This window comes from Dendrobates tinctorius, unplaced genomic scaffold, assembly GCF_039654945.1.
Source record: "Dendrobates tinctorius isolate UK_male_01 unplaced genomic scaffold, ASM3965494v1 ptg000057l, whole genome shotgun sequence".
NCBI lineage: Eukaryota > Metazoa > Chordata > Amphibia > Anura > Dendrobatidae > Dendrobates > Dendrobates tinctorius.
Genome location: NW_027361725.1, coordinates 1,455,300 through 1,470,794, shown reverse-complemented (window position 1 = coordinate 1,470,794; position 15,495 = coordinate 1,455,300). Strand labels below are relative to the sequence as shown.

Below are 15,495 nucleotides of genomic sequence, written 5' to 3'. Positions count from 1 at the left end.
TTCCCTGTTTGTTAAGGGATCAAAATGCCTCTTTGGTGTACAGAGGATTTCATTTTTTGGATTTATCTTATCTCCATCGACTATTGAAATGGACCTGGCCAAGGTACAGGCCATTTATGATTGGGTTCAACCTACTTCTTTGAAGGCCCTCCAGAAGTTTTTGGGTTTTGCTAATTTCTATCGTAAATTTATAGGTAATTTTTCTGGTATTGCCAAACCATTGACTGATCTGACCAAGAAGGGCGCTGATGTGCTGAATTGGTCTCCTGAGGCTATCTCAGCATTTCAGGAGCTTAAGCAGAGATTTACTTCAGCTCCAGTTTTGTGGCAACCTGATGTCTCACTTCCAATTCAGGTGGAGGTAGATGCTTCTGAGATTGGTGCAGGAGCTGTTTTTGTCCCAAAAAGACCCTGTGACTTCTAAGATGAATCCCTGTGCCTTCTTTTCTCGAAAGTTCTCCCCATCTGAACGCAACTATGACGTGGGGAATCGGGAATTGTTGGCCATGAAGTGGGCATTTGAGGAGTGGAGACATTGGTTGGAGGGAGCTAGACATCAAGTTGTGGTCCTCACCGATCACAAGAATTTGATTTATCTGGAGTCGGCCAAACGCTTGAATCCTAGACAGGCTAGATGGGCCTTGTTGTTCACGCGTTTTAATTTTGTGGTCTCTTTTCTTCCGGGCACTAAGAATGTTAAGGCAGACGCCCTTTCTAGGAGTTTCTTTGCCGTTTCTCTTAGTGTGACTGAGCCTACTACTATCCTAGGTGAGGGGGTAGTTCTTTCTGCCATTTCGCCCGATTTGAGACGCGCCTTGGAGGAATTTCAGGAGGATAAACCTGAGCGTTGCCCTATGGGAAAATTGTATGTTCCTGACCAGTGGAGAAAGAGAGTGATGTCTGAAATTCATTGCTCCGCATTGGCTGGTCATCCAGGTATTTTTGGTACCAGAGATTTGGTGAGTCGGTCCTTTTGGTGGCCTGCCTTGTCTCATGACGTCAGGAATTTTGGACAGTCCTGTGGGACTTGTTCTCGGTCTAAACCCTGTTCTCGTTCTAGTGGGTTGCTGATGCCCTTGCCGGTGCCCAAGAGGCCATGGACCCATATCTCAATGGATTTTATTTCTGATCTTCCTGTCTCAGAGAATGACTTATCTGGGTGATTTGTGATAGATTTTCAAAGATGGTCCATCTTGTACCACTCCCAAAGTTGCCATCTTCCGCTGAGTTGGTGCCCTTTTTTTTACAACAGGTGGTTCGGTTACATGGGATTCCTGAGAACATTGTGTCTGACAGAGGAGTCCAGTTTGTTTCCAGATTCTGGAAAGCCTTTTGTTCCAATCTGGGAATTCAGTTATCCTTCTCCTCCGCGTTTCATCTCCAGACCAATGGACAGACTGAGAGAACAAAGCAGACCTTGGAGTCTTATTTGAGATGTTTTATATCTGCTGATCAGGATGATTGGGTCTCATTTTTGCCCTTGGCCGAATTCGCACTGAACAATAGAGCTAGTTCTGCCACTTTGTCACCCTTTTTCTGTAATTTTGGGTTTCATCCTCGATTCTCTTCATGGCAAGTGGAATCTTCGTCCTGCCCAGGTGTGGACACTGTGGTTAAGAGAATGCAGCAGATATGGGACCAAGTGGTGGATAAGTTGTCACTCTCTCAGGAAAAGGCCCAGCGATTTTTCCAACCGGCATAGGACCATTGGTCCCCGGTTTAAAGTGGGTGATATGGTTTGGTTGTCGTCTAAGAATTCAAGCCAAGATTTATTGGTCCTTATAAGATTTTGGAAATTCTTAATCCTGTTTCATTTCGATTGGCTCTTCCAGTTACGTTCAAGATCCATAACGTATTTCACAAATCTCTGTTGAAGAGGTTTGTTGAGCCAGTGGTTCCTATGGCAGCATCTCCTGACCCTGTGTTAGTCAAAGGCAATGTGGAATATGAGGTAGAGAAAATATTGGATTCTCGTTTGGTTAGACGGAGACTCCAGTATTTGGTCAAATGGAAGGGTTATGGTCAGGATAATTCTTGGGTCTCTGCCTCTGATATTCATGCCAATAGATTGGGTCGTGCTTTTCACCGGGCCCATCCTGATCGGCCTGGTGGCGTGGATGAGGGTTCGGTGACCCCTCCTCAAGAGGGGGTACTGTTGTTAGTTCAGTCTCTGGTTCAGGAGGTGGTGCGGCTGGTTTGATCAGTGGAGATCTGCCACCTGCGAATGAGGATGACGATTGGATCTCAGGATTCTCGGATTGGATTTAAGACAGCCGACGCCCTATTCTGTTGCTGGTGATTCCTTCTGGCTTGTCTGCTCTTGGTTTTCAGCTCTGTTCCAGTCATCTAAAGCTAAGTTTTTCTGCTAATGTTCACACTTGATTTTGTTGGTCTATTCAGTTTTTTGTGTGGTCTGCCAGCCCCAGCTGGGGGCTGAGCTGAAATTCCACTCTTATTTATCAGTATTTTGCCAATTGGCTTTTTGTCCCTTACTAGTTTGGTCTCTTTTTGCTCTCTCAGAATATTCCAGAGTGCTGATATAGTGGGAGAAGTCTAGTGACTTCAGGGTTAATTTTGCTATCAGAAGTGTTGGACATTATTTTTGTAGGGTTTTTTGCAGGTTGCAGACAGTGACTTGCCTTTCCTGTCTAGTTAGTTTGGGCCCCATCATTTGCTCAGCCTATTTTCCTGCCTGTGTTTGTGCCTTCATCTTGTTTCACCATCAATACATGTGTGGGGGCTATCTATTCCTTTGGGGTCTGCTCTGGGGCAGTTAGTTTTCCCTTTTCTTGCTTTAGGCTTATGTAGTCCTCCGGCCGTGACGAGGCGTCTAGGAACATCGTAGGCACGCTCCACGGCTACTGCTAGTTGTGTGGTAAGATCAGGGATCTGCAATCTTCATAGTTACCAACTTCTCTGGTTTTCTGTGGCTTAGCTTGTTTTGTTTTCTTTCTCCTCGGTGACCCATTCATAACATTCCGCACTTACCATATGGCCTAGGTAGTGCACCTTGGGTTTCAAAAGGTGGCATTTGGATGGCTTTACTTTCAAGCCAAAGTTGGACATGGCTTCGAACACCTCGGCCAGATGCTTCAAGTGGTCTTCATAAGTTTTGGAGAAGACGATGATTTCATCCAGGTACAGCAGAATGGTTTCAAAGTTTTTATGTCCTAGGCAGCATTCCATTAACTGCTGAAACGTCCCCGGTGCACTGCAGAGTCTGAATGGCATGTAGTTAAACTCGCAGAGGCCCATTGGTGTCGTAAACGCTGTCTTCTCTTTGTCAGCTTCCGCCATGGGAACCTGCCAATACCCACTGGTGAGATCTAAAGTAAGAGATATAGCGAATCTCAGTGTAGCTAGTGATTCCTCAATTATAGGTAATGGGTAGGCGTCCTTGTGTGTAATGCTGTTAATTCGCCTGTAGTCAACACACTCTCATGGTGCCATCTTTATTTTTAACGAGGACTAATGGAGCTGCCCAGGGGCTACAACTATCTCTGATTACCCCAGCCTCCTTCATCTCTCGTAACATACTCTTGACACATTTATAGTGTGCAGGAGGCACAGGCCAGTACCTCTCTTTAATGGGTGGATGATCTCCAGTGGGGATATGGTATTGGACCCCTTTTGCCTGCCCAAAGTCTAGAGGATGTTTGCTGAAGACCCGCTCATACTCTCAAGCGACCCGGTAAGCCCCATGATTTTGGTGCAAAGGAGTGGAGTCAGTGCCCACGTGTAGCTGCTGACACCAAGCCTCCAGCTGCCCCTCAGAGCCATTGTCCTCCACCTGGTCAGATGGAAGCAAGGGTTCTGTTGCCTCTATTGCATTGTTACTAACAGTGAACAGCTTAACAAGGGTGGCATATCGGGGTAAATGGACCTTTTTTTTTTTTTTCCCCACAATTCGGGATGTGTATCGGTAGTCTCCCCTTGAGGACATTGACTACACCCCTGGCTGTCAGGACAGTGGGCCTACTATCAGAGTATACTGGTTCTACCCGGGCCTGGTAATCTTGACCCCTGAGGCCTATTGCTGCCCGACACCAAATTAACACTTCACTCCTTGGAGGTACTGCAATGGGGAATGGATCACTCACTCTGACACTGCCAACTTCTCCACCAGACAGCTTTACCTGTTGTCTCTGCATCAGTGCTTTGATCTCCTTTTGCAGGAGTGGCGCCCCTGAGGGTCCAGTCGCCACAGAGTTACTGCACCTCACCCAGAGGTGTGGTACCCCACAACCAGGTAAGGTGGAGACATCCGACCAGCATTCCAACACCCACATCCCACACACACCAGTAGTGTAGCAGAGCACCCTTTATAGCCCCTGCTTTGAACACGAAGAGTGCTGGGAGGTGGGCAGAGCGTAGTTGGGAGGGAGAATCTTGGCACAGAAAGAAGTCAGTTTCCCCAGAGGGAGGGAAGTAGCTGGACGTGTCCTAAGCAGCTTCTGTACTTGCACCAGGAATTACTGGACGGAGTGGATTTATACGGAAGGTTCTCTGTAGGAATAATTGGTTCTTCTAGAGACACGGTTGGAAAGTGTATCCCGTGGGGCTTGTACCACGCTGACCGCCGTTAGGAGGAAGAAACCAGGCCACAACAAAGGGAACGGCCCCTAGCCTAGATAATGTACCTCAGGGCGCTACTAGCAAGCCGATAGCTTTGGTTACTTTATGGACCATCGCCCCTACCACAGTTAGTCCGACTGGAAAGGCGGCTATATAGGATCACAGAAACGGTGAGGCGTTGTCTGACAGGATTCGCAGCTGTTGGCCCACAACGATAACTGTGAAGTGCTGGAAAGGAAGGAAGGAGTTAAAGCAGCATATTGTGTGCCAAGAAAGGTACAAACTGACAGGGAAGGCTGGAAAGGTGCACTTCATCTAATCTGGAAATTGGCTGGACCCCTCTTCTGGAAGACGCAGCACTGAAGCGGGCACCTGTACTGCAGACAGACTGTGAGTAAAGCCTTTGGAACTACATGTGAATGTGTCATCTACCTTCTTTCTGCGTCTCTCACCCAGCACTGCTACATCCTCCTCTCCACACCAACTCACCATCTATAACCTCATCTCAGCTGCCCTGGGACTACAGCTCTACCTGTTGAGAGCTTTAACATTGCTGCACTATAACATCTGTCCCAGAGAAGCAACACCGCAGCACTGGTCACTCGGACCAGAACACCACAGGTGGCGTCACGAATCACTACATAAACTTTATTCCCATTCAGTTCTACCCCTTTTACATGACCGCCTGGGGCCACGGACCGGGTCACTGCCACTGTGACACATCCCTTCAAGACGACCAGCCTGGTACCGAGTATTCCACGGCTTCTGGGGCGCGTCACAGGACTCGCTGCTGACTGGAACTGGCGGTCTCGGCTACCTGTTGCAACAAAACAATAATTTCAACAAGACAATTTTCTATTACATTGGTGCCTAAAGTAATCATAGGATGGCGTTCTTGTTTGTCGTTATCAACTATAATCAAACCTTGTGACTGCAGTTCTACTTGGCCAATCTTAACGGTCACCTCTTTATACCAAGGGCTGACCATTACTGGCAAAGATGGCAAGGTGTTCATCTGGGCTGCGAGTAATGTCTGAATCAGGCCAATACTGCTTAAAGAGGACATATGGCATCGTTGTCACCTGGGAGGCGGTGTCCAGTAAGGCATTCATCGGGAAGCCATCAATCACGACGGGTAGGACCGGCCGTCCTCACACGTACTTGTCTCGCTGGTTTTGTGGGTCTGGACGGCTTACTCCTGGGGGTTGGCCCTCTGCCCCAGACTGACACTTGCACCATAACTGGGTCAGTAGTTGCCCTGACATTCTTGACCGGACGCTATTAGTGGAAATAGTTGAGGAGCCACATTGGGCCTCTACAGGACTGTGGTCTGTGCCTTTAATTAGCCACGTTAATATATGGACAAGGGGCAGTGTAAGGTGCCGGAGACCAACCACTGTCGCCAGAAGACGGACAAACGCTTGCAGCACCTGCCGTTGTCAGCGCTATTGAGTACGCAGCAGAAGCTGCAGTGTGACGTTCAGGAAGAGATAACGTCCGAGAGTGGACCCTCTGGATCGCGGATCCGGAGCCCCTGGGTCGAGCGCACCAGGTGATGACCGACCCCTGTACAGGGATCGTTAGGGGCAGGACCGCAGAGGACAGAACCGCGACTGCTGTAACCGAGAGGGGCGGCTCGAGGGACTGGAGCAGGCAAGCGGCTGGCGAGGCTTACCAAGGACCGGAACTCCGTGCAGGAGGATGGAGGACTGCGGGCAGAATGCTGGGCAAGAACAGAACGGACACTGCAGGACGGAACAGAGACAGGGAACCGGGGAGACAAGGGTGGTGGCACTAGGAGTAGGCAGACAGATGACGGGCAGGAAGACAGGGCAAACACAGGGGAAGAGACAGCAAGGCTGGAAAACGTAAAGGAAGACAAGAAACCTATAGGAACCTATAGGCGGCCAAATTACAGCAGGAATGGACACACAATAATCAGGCGTCCTCCCCTTGTGGGAGACGCCTGATATATCCCCTGCCGGTGGGCGATAGGCTGGCCACTAATCGGCCGCCGCCCACCGCAGGGTTAAACTACCCGACGGCTGCGCGCCCGTGCCCTAATGCGCATGTGCGGGGTCGCCGCCGTTGGGAGACCAGGAAGGCGGGGTGCGCGAGAGCAGGAGGAGGAAGGAGGCGGCAGCGCGCGACGGAGCAGGTAAGAACTAGCCGCGGGGGGGCCCGGAGCTAGGGGGACGGCGGCGGTTACGACCGGCGCCGTTACATGCAGAATCAGAATTTCCTAATATACCTCTTATGCAAATTATCGCATATTTGTACTGTTATTATACTGTTCCTTTAATACCGTTTAATTCTGTTAGCTCCCTGCGTGGAGTAATTTCCCCTGTAAATAAACCTGTTAACCCCTGCTCTGCCTGCGTCCCGTCATTGCATCCCACATTCCTGCTTGATATCTTACCGTAGCGATCGCTCTCTCTCCCTCTGGTCGGTGGAATCCTCCTCTGCCGTCGCCATGGGACGTCATCCGGACTGGAGGCCAGCTGAATCTTATTTGTGGCTTCTTGCATGGACTGCACAGTTTTAGTTAGTGCAGCCTCACTTTTGGTCAGCTCTTGGACCTGGAAACGTAGGTCTACAGAAGTCATTATCTTGGGTTGGCGTGTCGGCCTTAACGGGGGTCCGGGGGAAGGATGTTGCCCCCTGGTGGTATGTAATGGCTTTGCACCTAGGGGGAACTGTGCCGCTAAGATTTAGTTTACGCAGCACCCGGATGGCCCTATCCTTAAAGTGTGCAAAGTCCAGTTCAGGATTTTGTAGGGCAATTATGCGCAGCTGTGTCCTTTGATTGTTAGACAGGAGTCCTTCTATAAACTGCTCCGTTAGCAACCTATCTTCATCTTGCATGCTGTCAGAGTCAATCTGCTTTACAGCCCGTAGCGCTTCCTGAAGGCTAAGAGCACAGTCCCATATACTGGTCTGTACCCTTTGCTTGTACCCAAAGAATTTCACTTTTATCTCTGCTGCAGGACAGGTGTCAAAGGTGTTCTTCAGCCTGGCCAAGATTTGTTTGACAGCTCTGTTATTAGTGCCTGGCCAGGACTCTACTTCCCTGTGGGTCGCACCGGTTAACTGGACAGTGAGGATGCTGACTTTTCCACTCTCAGACAGGGGGTACACTTTAAACAAACTACATAGTCTCTCCTTGAAATCACTCAGGGTGTTTGACTCCCCTGAGTACTGCGCTAACCAGGCCGCTCCCGGTATGTACGGCATCGATAGCGGCATTGTGGAGGCTGTACCGTTGAAAGCAGATGCTCCGCAGACAGGATCGATGGAGCTCCTCCAGATTTTCCCCGTCGGGGTCTCTTGCTTCCGCTCGCCACAGAACGTGGCCCATGCTTCACTTCACGCCCTTCTTACAGGATCCGCCCACGATGACACGCCCCTCTCTTCCCATGCAACACAATAGTGGCGGCGATTTCACAAGTTAACAATCTCTCTGGCACACAGTACCTAGCAATGCCGGGCTCCGTAATCCTGTTCGTGATGCCAAAATGGAGCGCCCACCAGGGACGTGGGGACACTCGGTACCGGGTCGGTTCTTAAAGGGATGTCACGGCAGCAGTATCCCGGTCCACGGCCCTGGGCGTCTAATGAAAAATGATAATTAAAGGGGAAATAATGTTTATAGGAGATTAATTTGTGACGCCACCTGTGGTACTCAGCTAAGGATGGCCGACGCTGCTTAAAGAGAGTTGATACAGCTCTCCACAGGTAGAGCTTAGTCCCAGGGCAATTGTATTGTTAAAGATGGTGATGATGGATGTAGTGCAGGGTGGATGGAGCGTAAATAACTCCGAAAACACAGCAGGGTGCAGTTTCCACACTTTTACTCACAATTTGAAGTGCAGGCCGGGGCACTAGTGTACTAATGTGCAGGTGCTGAGTATGTCACCACAGAACAGAGGCAGGCCAAAAGTTAAAGGGTTTATTTACAGAGGACAGAATCTCCTCGCAGGGAGTGAACAGTGGGGGTTAAACTAGCAAGGTAAGTGATTTAACAGTATGTGAAAATTAGATCAAGTTATCAAACAGTCAAGCAGTAATTAAGGGTATTCTTGCAACTTATCAGTTCTGATGAAATCTTGATAGAAGGGTCGTCTTCTCCAACGTAAGCATAGTCAGCAGCGGCACTTGTAGTCTCTGTAAGCGCAGTAGTCTCTGCAGTCTCTGTTCGCAGGTAGCCGGGCCTTCAGGGGTTAAAGCGGAAGGCAGGGGGGACACTGATTCACACTGGGTCCCCCCTGCTCTGAGTCTCTGCTTTCAAACAGACTCTCACAGGAACGATGTTCAGCACTTTAAGTCTCTCAGCCAGAGTCAGGTGCTCTGTCCTGTCTGCGTGGGCGGGTCACCGTCTCTGCTCAGTCAGGAGGACGTACTCCTCCAGTCAATGGGGACTCCACATCCACGTACTCAGACAGCAGTATCTATGTCACGTCCTCCTGTCTTAGCCCTCTGACCGGGAGTTCTCTCTCTTCTGGTACGCGCGGCTGCGACCTGCTCTGACCCTGCTTTTGCGCCCTCAGCCTGCACTGCTTCCTGTCCAGCACCCCTTCACCTTCCCCACTTCTTCTGGCAGTCACATGATGCATGTAAAAATATACTTGGCACTCAGTAGTGGAGAAGCAATATTTCTTTTATTGTGCATCCAGACAAAAATAGACTCATATCATATGAACGTTTTCGGTCCAGCAAGGGACCTTCATCAGAAAATTCCTTTAAATTCTTTAACGAGAACTAAAATTTACAAAAAGTAAAACAAAAGACAAAACATAAAATAATTTGTCATAAGCTGCAACAGAAATACATTCCTAGCGCAGTTTAGAGAAGAAACTAACAACCATCAAGAACCATGATTAAAGTGAAGAATGGTGACCGCGGAAATTCAATCCATCAGTGCGAACGAGAATTTCGGAGAAGATTTCATCTGAGCTGTATTGAAGGTAAGATATAATTAAAGAAAAGACATGAGACAATGGGGAAAGAGAAGTTGTGAGGAAAACTTGAATCTTGACCCAACGCAATAGTGAACACGAAAAAGGATATTTGTGTGCTCGAGGGCTCAATAGTAGCTGTAATGTCTATCAAAATAGAGACGGGTACCTGTAAGAGATATATACCTGTGAGAGATATATTGGGGGGGGGGGAGGATATCCTGTGACAGGATTAAAGTCTATAGTACTGGAAAAGAGAAAACATTTTGCAGGAAATGAGTACACCGGAAAAACAAGATATTTTGTAATTTACACAAGCCCCTAAAATAGTGTAGCTAAATAGACATGAGTTTAAAGTGCTACTTGGTTAATATGAGGTTTCTGGAACAGACGTCTATTTGACTGGGGCTGGAATTGGTAAGTGTATAATGCTGGGCAAAAAATGAAGGGTAAACTGAATTACAATTGGTGATTATGATTAGTGATTCAAATGCATATATGTGATAGGTGGCCAGTAGAACTGCCTTGGAAAAACGTCAGAACCGACGCTATTTACCTGGATCTAGCAGGGCATAGAGGAGAGAGCGTTGCAGCGCTTTCATATGCAACACTTGCAAATGAGACCGACGCTGTGAAAAAGAGGAGGAAGCCATTAGTCGAGGGAGGGGAGTACGGCTATATAGCCTCATCTCCCAAATTACCTGTGTGCCTGCTGGAGAGATCCAGGGTACCGCCGTTCAGGGTGGACGCTTTGTGCGCCGTGCTTCCGGGTTAAGTATCCGGCTGGAGCCGCGTCATAGGTACGTCATCGAGGTCATCTGACCGCGACCGTGCCCCACTGCGCATGCCCACAACTTGAAGAGCGTAGTAGAATGACTGGGAGCCGCGTCAGAGTGGTCATGTGATACCAGTCCTGCATATCTGATGGGAATTAACCCTGCAGTGGTGTGTGGCTTTTGTATAGGATGCATATGTCTTGAGTGCTGTCCCAAATACACAAAGGAATGCAGGAATAAATGGGGGTTATGCTGCATTGTGTGGGCTAAATGGGGAGATGAAATAGAGGGAGCAAGAATGTGACAGATTAAAAGGAGATGAATTTTAATGAAGTGGAGGTGTGCATATAAGATTAAAGGACTTGCCTTATTTTATCAGTACTGCGTTCTACTGAAACCATATGCGTAATGGAATGTGGGCTAGTATACATATGAACCTAAGGAAAAAAAGAAAGTTGTATTCCAGGTAGAATTTCCTATAGAGCAAGTGCCATTATACTGGACCATATGTGGTATAGGCAGTGCCCAGTGGAGAGGAAAAAACAAGGTCAACGATTCTATAAGAAAAAGGAGGAGACATTAGGTCATATCACAACAAATTCATAGACATAAATACATAACATGATGGACATATTACAAAAAGGCTGATACATTGTATTCCAGGGTCTGTAGGGTGAAAATCCATTAGGCTTCCCTCTTTTTCAGGATTTTTATCCTATTGACACCTCTTCTGGTTATATCAATTTGTTCTAGGACCTGAAACTTTAGTTGCAAAATATTATGGTTTTTTTCTTGGAAGTGATATGGAAGGGGAAGATGGGTTTTCTTGCAACAGATGTTCGATTTGTGCTGGGAGACCCCATCCCTAATAGCCTGTGTTGTTTCCCCTACGTAAGCTAATCCGCAAGGGCACTTGATCACGTAAATTACATATGAGGATTCGCACGTGTAGAAACCCTGAATGGGGATCCCCTGTCCTGTGTGTGGATGAAATACCTTAGGGCCTTTTGGACAATATTGCATTGCAGACAATGAAAGCAGGGGAAAGTACCCTGTCTTTGGGTCTGTTAAAAGGTCTGTTTAGGTAGGATGGACCTTGAACCTACATCTGCCCTCACCAGCCTATCCTTAAGATTTCTGGCTCGACGGTAACAAGAGAGAAAAGGCAACTGGAACTCTGGAATTTTAGGGTAGCTTTTAGTTAAGAGGCTCCAATGTCTCTTGATTGAAGATTGTATCAAATTAGAGAACAGGTGGTAAGTGCTGACAAAGGGGATGCGTTTGTTATTGCGTGTACCTGTGGGTCTGGAATTGTCCCTAGCCTTTGATAGTACTGCCCGCGGGGCGGGTAACCCCTATTGTAGAACTTATTTTCTATTTCTGTAAACTTCTGTTCTCTGACCTGTACGTCAGAGACTATTCTGTCTACCCATTTAAATTGAGATTTTGGAATTGAGTTTTTTATAGCTGGTGGGTGGCAGCTGTCGAAGTGCAGGAGGCTGTTCCTGTCAGTAGGTTTGATGTATAGATTAATAATTAATGTGCCATCACTGTTTTTGTAAACCAATGTGTCCAGGAAATTAATCCTAGTGGAACTGTGTTGTATAGAAAATTTACATTCTGGCCAGATGCTATTGAGATACAATATTAAATTGTAGAAGCGACTCAACTGGGCCATCTCAAATGCAAAAGATGTCATCTATAAATCTACGCCATGGAATTGCGTATTTTTGGAACAAGGGGTGGGTATATACAAAATCATCTTCAAAGGCGGCCATATATGCAATGGCATAAGGGGGCGCTACATTTGAGCCCATTGTGGTGCCCTGTTGCTGGATGTAGAAGGTATCCTCAAACATAAAGTAGTTTTCGTTGAGGACTAGACCCAAAAGATCAGCGCAAAGGTGTCTAATCTTGATGTCCGTGTTAGTTTGGCATAGTAGCCTGTCTGTAGCACTCATCCCCTTGGTATGTGTGATGGATGTAAATAGGCTGTTAGCATCCCATGCCACTAATACTGAAGCAGTGGAGAGGGGGCCAAGTGGCTTGATACGAAAATCGTTCGTATCAAGTATGAAGGACTTCGTTAATTTCACTATTGGTGTTAGGATGTTCTCAAACTATGGCTAAGGGTGACAGGATGGAGTCTGTCAAGGAGACTATAGGCTGTCCTGGTGGTTTATGTAGTCTCTTATGGATTTTGGGCAAAATGCAGAAACTAGGGGTGATGGTGTCTTTTTGATGAGAATCTCTCTGAGCTTAGTGTCAATAGTGCCCTCATGTGAGTGAAAATCCACCAATGTCTTAAATTTAGAGGATACTTGATTCAAGGGATTGTGTGGAATGACTTTATAGACCTCATCATCCCTAAGTTGTCTAAGTGCTTCTTCCATGTAATCAGCCCTATCCATGACTACTATGGCTCCCCCCTTGTCTGCTGGCTTGATAATTAAGGTTTTATCAGAAGCTAATTGCTCAACAGCCAATTTTTCCGAAACTGTAAGATTGGCCTGGAAATGAAAACTCCCCAGATTCACATTACGAGAAAAATTATTGATGTCTCTCTACACCTTGGAATTGAACGTTTCAACTGGTGGGTTATCTTTGGGTGGCATATAAGTGCTTGGTGTTTTTAAACCCAAGCTATGAAGTTCAAGTAAGGGAGGAGTTCCCCCACTCGATTGTACCAAACCAGGGGGCTGTTTTAAGAAATGGGCCCGTAGACGTAGATTACGGTAAAATCTCTGTAAGTCCACGTTGAGCTCAAACGTGTTGAACTTGTAGACCGGGCAGAAGGAGAGACCCTTCTGGAGTAAGGATAGTTGGTGGGTGTTGAGATTTTTGGAGGAGATATTAATTACCAGAGGGAGACCGGTACCTGGGATCTGGTCGCTATTTGGTTTCTGGCGTCCCCGGCGACATTGGCCCCCCCGCCTCATCTTCATCTTGACCGGCCCCGATTTTGTCCTAAAGAACTTGCTGTGGTAGAGTTTGAGGTACCGGGTCGGCTGTCAGTTAAGCCAGAAGAGCTCTGAGAGGTTCATCGCCTGGTGAAACGCTGAGAATCTCGCCACTGGTAGACGCGATTTTGAAGATAGTCCTCTGTGTCCCTTAGAAATTTTGTTCTCTTCCTCTTCTCTAACTCCAATCTGTGGGAGCACAAGGTCTCCTGATTCTTGGTTCTGAGCTCTTGGAAAGCCTCCTGAGACATGGTACTCGTGAGTTGGTTCTCTATGGCATATATTTGTGATTTGACAGAATCCAGATTTTTTTTGTAAGGAAGAGACTGTGAGCGTCATCCGTTCAAAAGAACATTTGTTGAGTATATGCTCGAATTTGGTGCAATACTCCTTGTGGTCCTTAAAGAAAGTCAGTTGGAGGGGGACCGGTGAACCTGCAGGTATTCTGCGAGTTTAATTATGTGTAATTCCAAGTTAACTGCTCTTTTGGTCTCACGTTCAAAATCCCTGTTCTTGATTTCCTGTGTTAGGGATTTGAAGGAAGTCACTCGAGGCGGTTACCTTAGACAGAACTTCAGCAGTCTCTGTATCATTGTAAAAAAAATGTTTCACTTGAGATTCTCAATGGTGCTCATGTAAGGAAAAATTCGACAGAGGAAAAACACGGCACTCCTGAGAACAAGGAGGTTGTTTGGTGCTCAAGTTAGGTATCCAACCCGTTGAGTATATAAAAATATACTTGACACTCAGTAGTGGAAAAGCATTATTTCTTTTATTGTGCATCCAGACAAAAATAGACTCGTATCATATGAACATTTTCGGTCCAGCAAGGGGACGTTCATCAGAAAATTCCTTTAAATTCTTTATCAAGAACTAGAATTTACAAAAAGTAAACAAAAGACAAAACCTAAAATAATTTGTCATAAGCTGCAACAGAAATAGTTTCTTCTGTAAACTGCGCTAGGAATGTATTTCTGTTGCAGCTTATGACAAATTATTTTATGTTTCGTCTTTTGTTTACTTTTTGTAAATTCTAGTTCTTGTTAAAGAATTTAAAGGAATTTTCTGATGAAGGTCCCTTGCTGGACCGAAAACATTCATATGATATGAGTCTATTTTTGTCTGGATGCACAATAAAAGAAATATTGCTTCTCCACTACTGAGTGCCAAGTATATTTTTACATACTCAACAGGTTGGATACCTAACTTGAGCACCAATCAACCTCCTTGTTCTCAGGAGTGCCGTGTTTTTCCTCTTAGTCACATGATGCAGTCGGTCCAGGTCTACATGTCTTTCCCCCCCCCCCCCCCCCCCCAGCAAACCTGCTGCCCAGCTATGTGGTTCCGGACACTAAGCAGAGAAGGTAACCCCCTTCTGATTCTTCTTGTGCTTCACCCCCTTACACTAGTTACAGATGACAATGGAGGTCTGGGGAGCCTGGAAGCAACTTGGGATCCACTAAGCCAGATGGATTTTGAGACCTCCTTACTGCGCTGTCCTCTGAGGTCCTTAATGCCTAAAGGTATGCTCAGTCCTCTGTTCCTTATTGTTCTGAAGTACTTGCCCGTATGGCAGGCAGCTTGATCCTATTGCAGGTGTCGGTCCTTTATGGCGGCTCCGGGCTCTGGTCTGCTGCTGTGCCTTCGGGTGTTTGCTGGGCCAGGAGACCTGCAATCCCCTGCCCTCTGGATTTAGCTGCTGGGACTGTTGTACCCATCAGCCACTGACTCCGGTGTCCTGCTTCTAGCGCTGTACTCTGGGGTGAGCTTGGTCTCCGCTCCACTCCCAGGTTCTCTTTCACTTCTCTCTTCATTCAGAATCTGTCTCTCTCAGTCCCAGACACTGACTGACCCCTCCTCCAGGCCAGAAATAATAGAGAAGCTCTCCTGAAACCGGATTTAGAGCTCCCCCTTCTGGTCTGGAGTCAGGAAAAGTGTTGGATGCAAGTGTTATCTGGTCAGGGAACCCCTCCTTGCTTCCAGGGATGTCATCACTCCACTGTGAGGGAGGCAATGACACTGTGGCAACCGGACTCCTGGGGTGCCACACAGATAAAATCGTGGAGTCCTGGTGGGAGAAGGATTTGTGCTGCGGATGTCATTTGTCTTGACTGGTGCTCTGTAACAAACTTCAGCATTGCAGTAGTAGGTAGAGATCTGTAGGATGATTTCATTCACTGACAGCAGAGATTTTGAAAATGTTGAACAAATGAAATGTGCTACATTCAC

General features: G+C 47.1%; 1 protein-coding gene and 1 long non-coding RNA gene across 3 annotated transcripts in view; one reads left to right on the top strand and one right to left on the bottom strand.

Moving 5' to 3' along the window:
• Positions 1-15,495, top strand: part of LOC141091899 (lysophosphatidylserine lipase ABHD12-like) — a 55,356-nt gene that overhangs the window by 26,613 nt on the left and 13,248 nt on the right. The gene's annotated exons all lie outside the window — the stretch shown is intronic.
• On the bottom strand, positions 9,215-13,948 carry LOC141091897 (uncharacterized). Its single transcript, XR_012232612.1, has 3 exons — positions 10,232-13,948; positions 10,087-10,159; positions 9,215-9,699 (listed from the first exon to the last, which is right to left on the bottom strand). It is a non-coding gene; the product is annotated as an uncharacterized lncRNA (long non-coding RNA).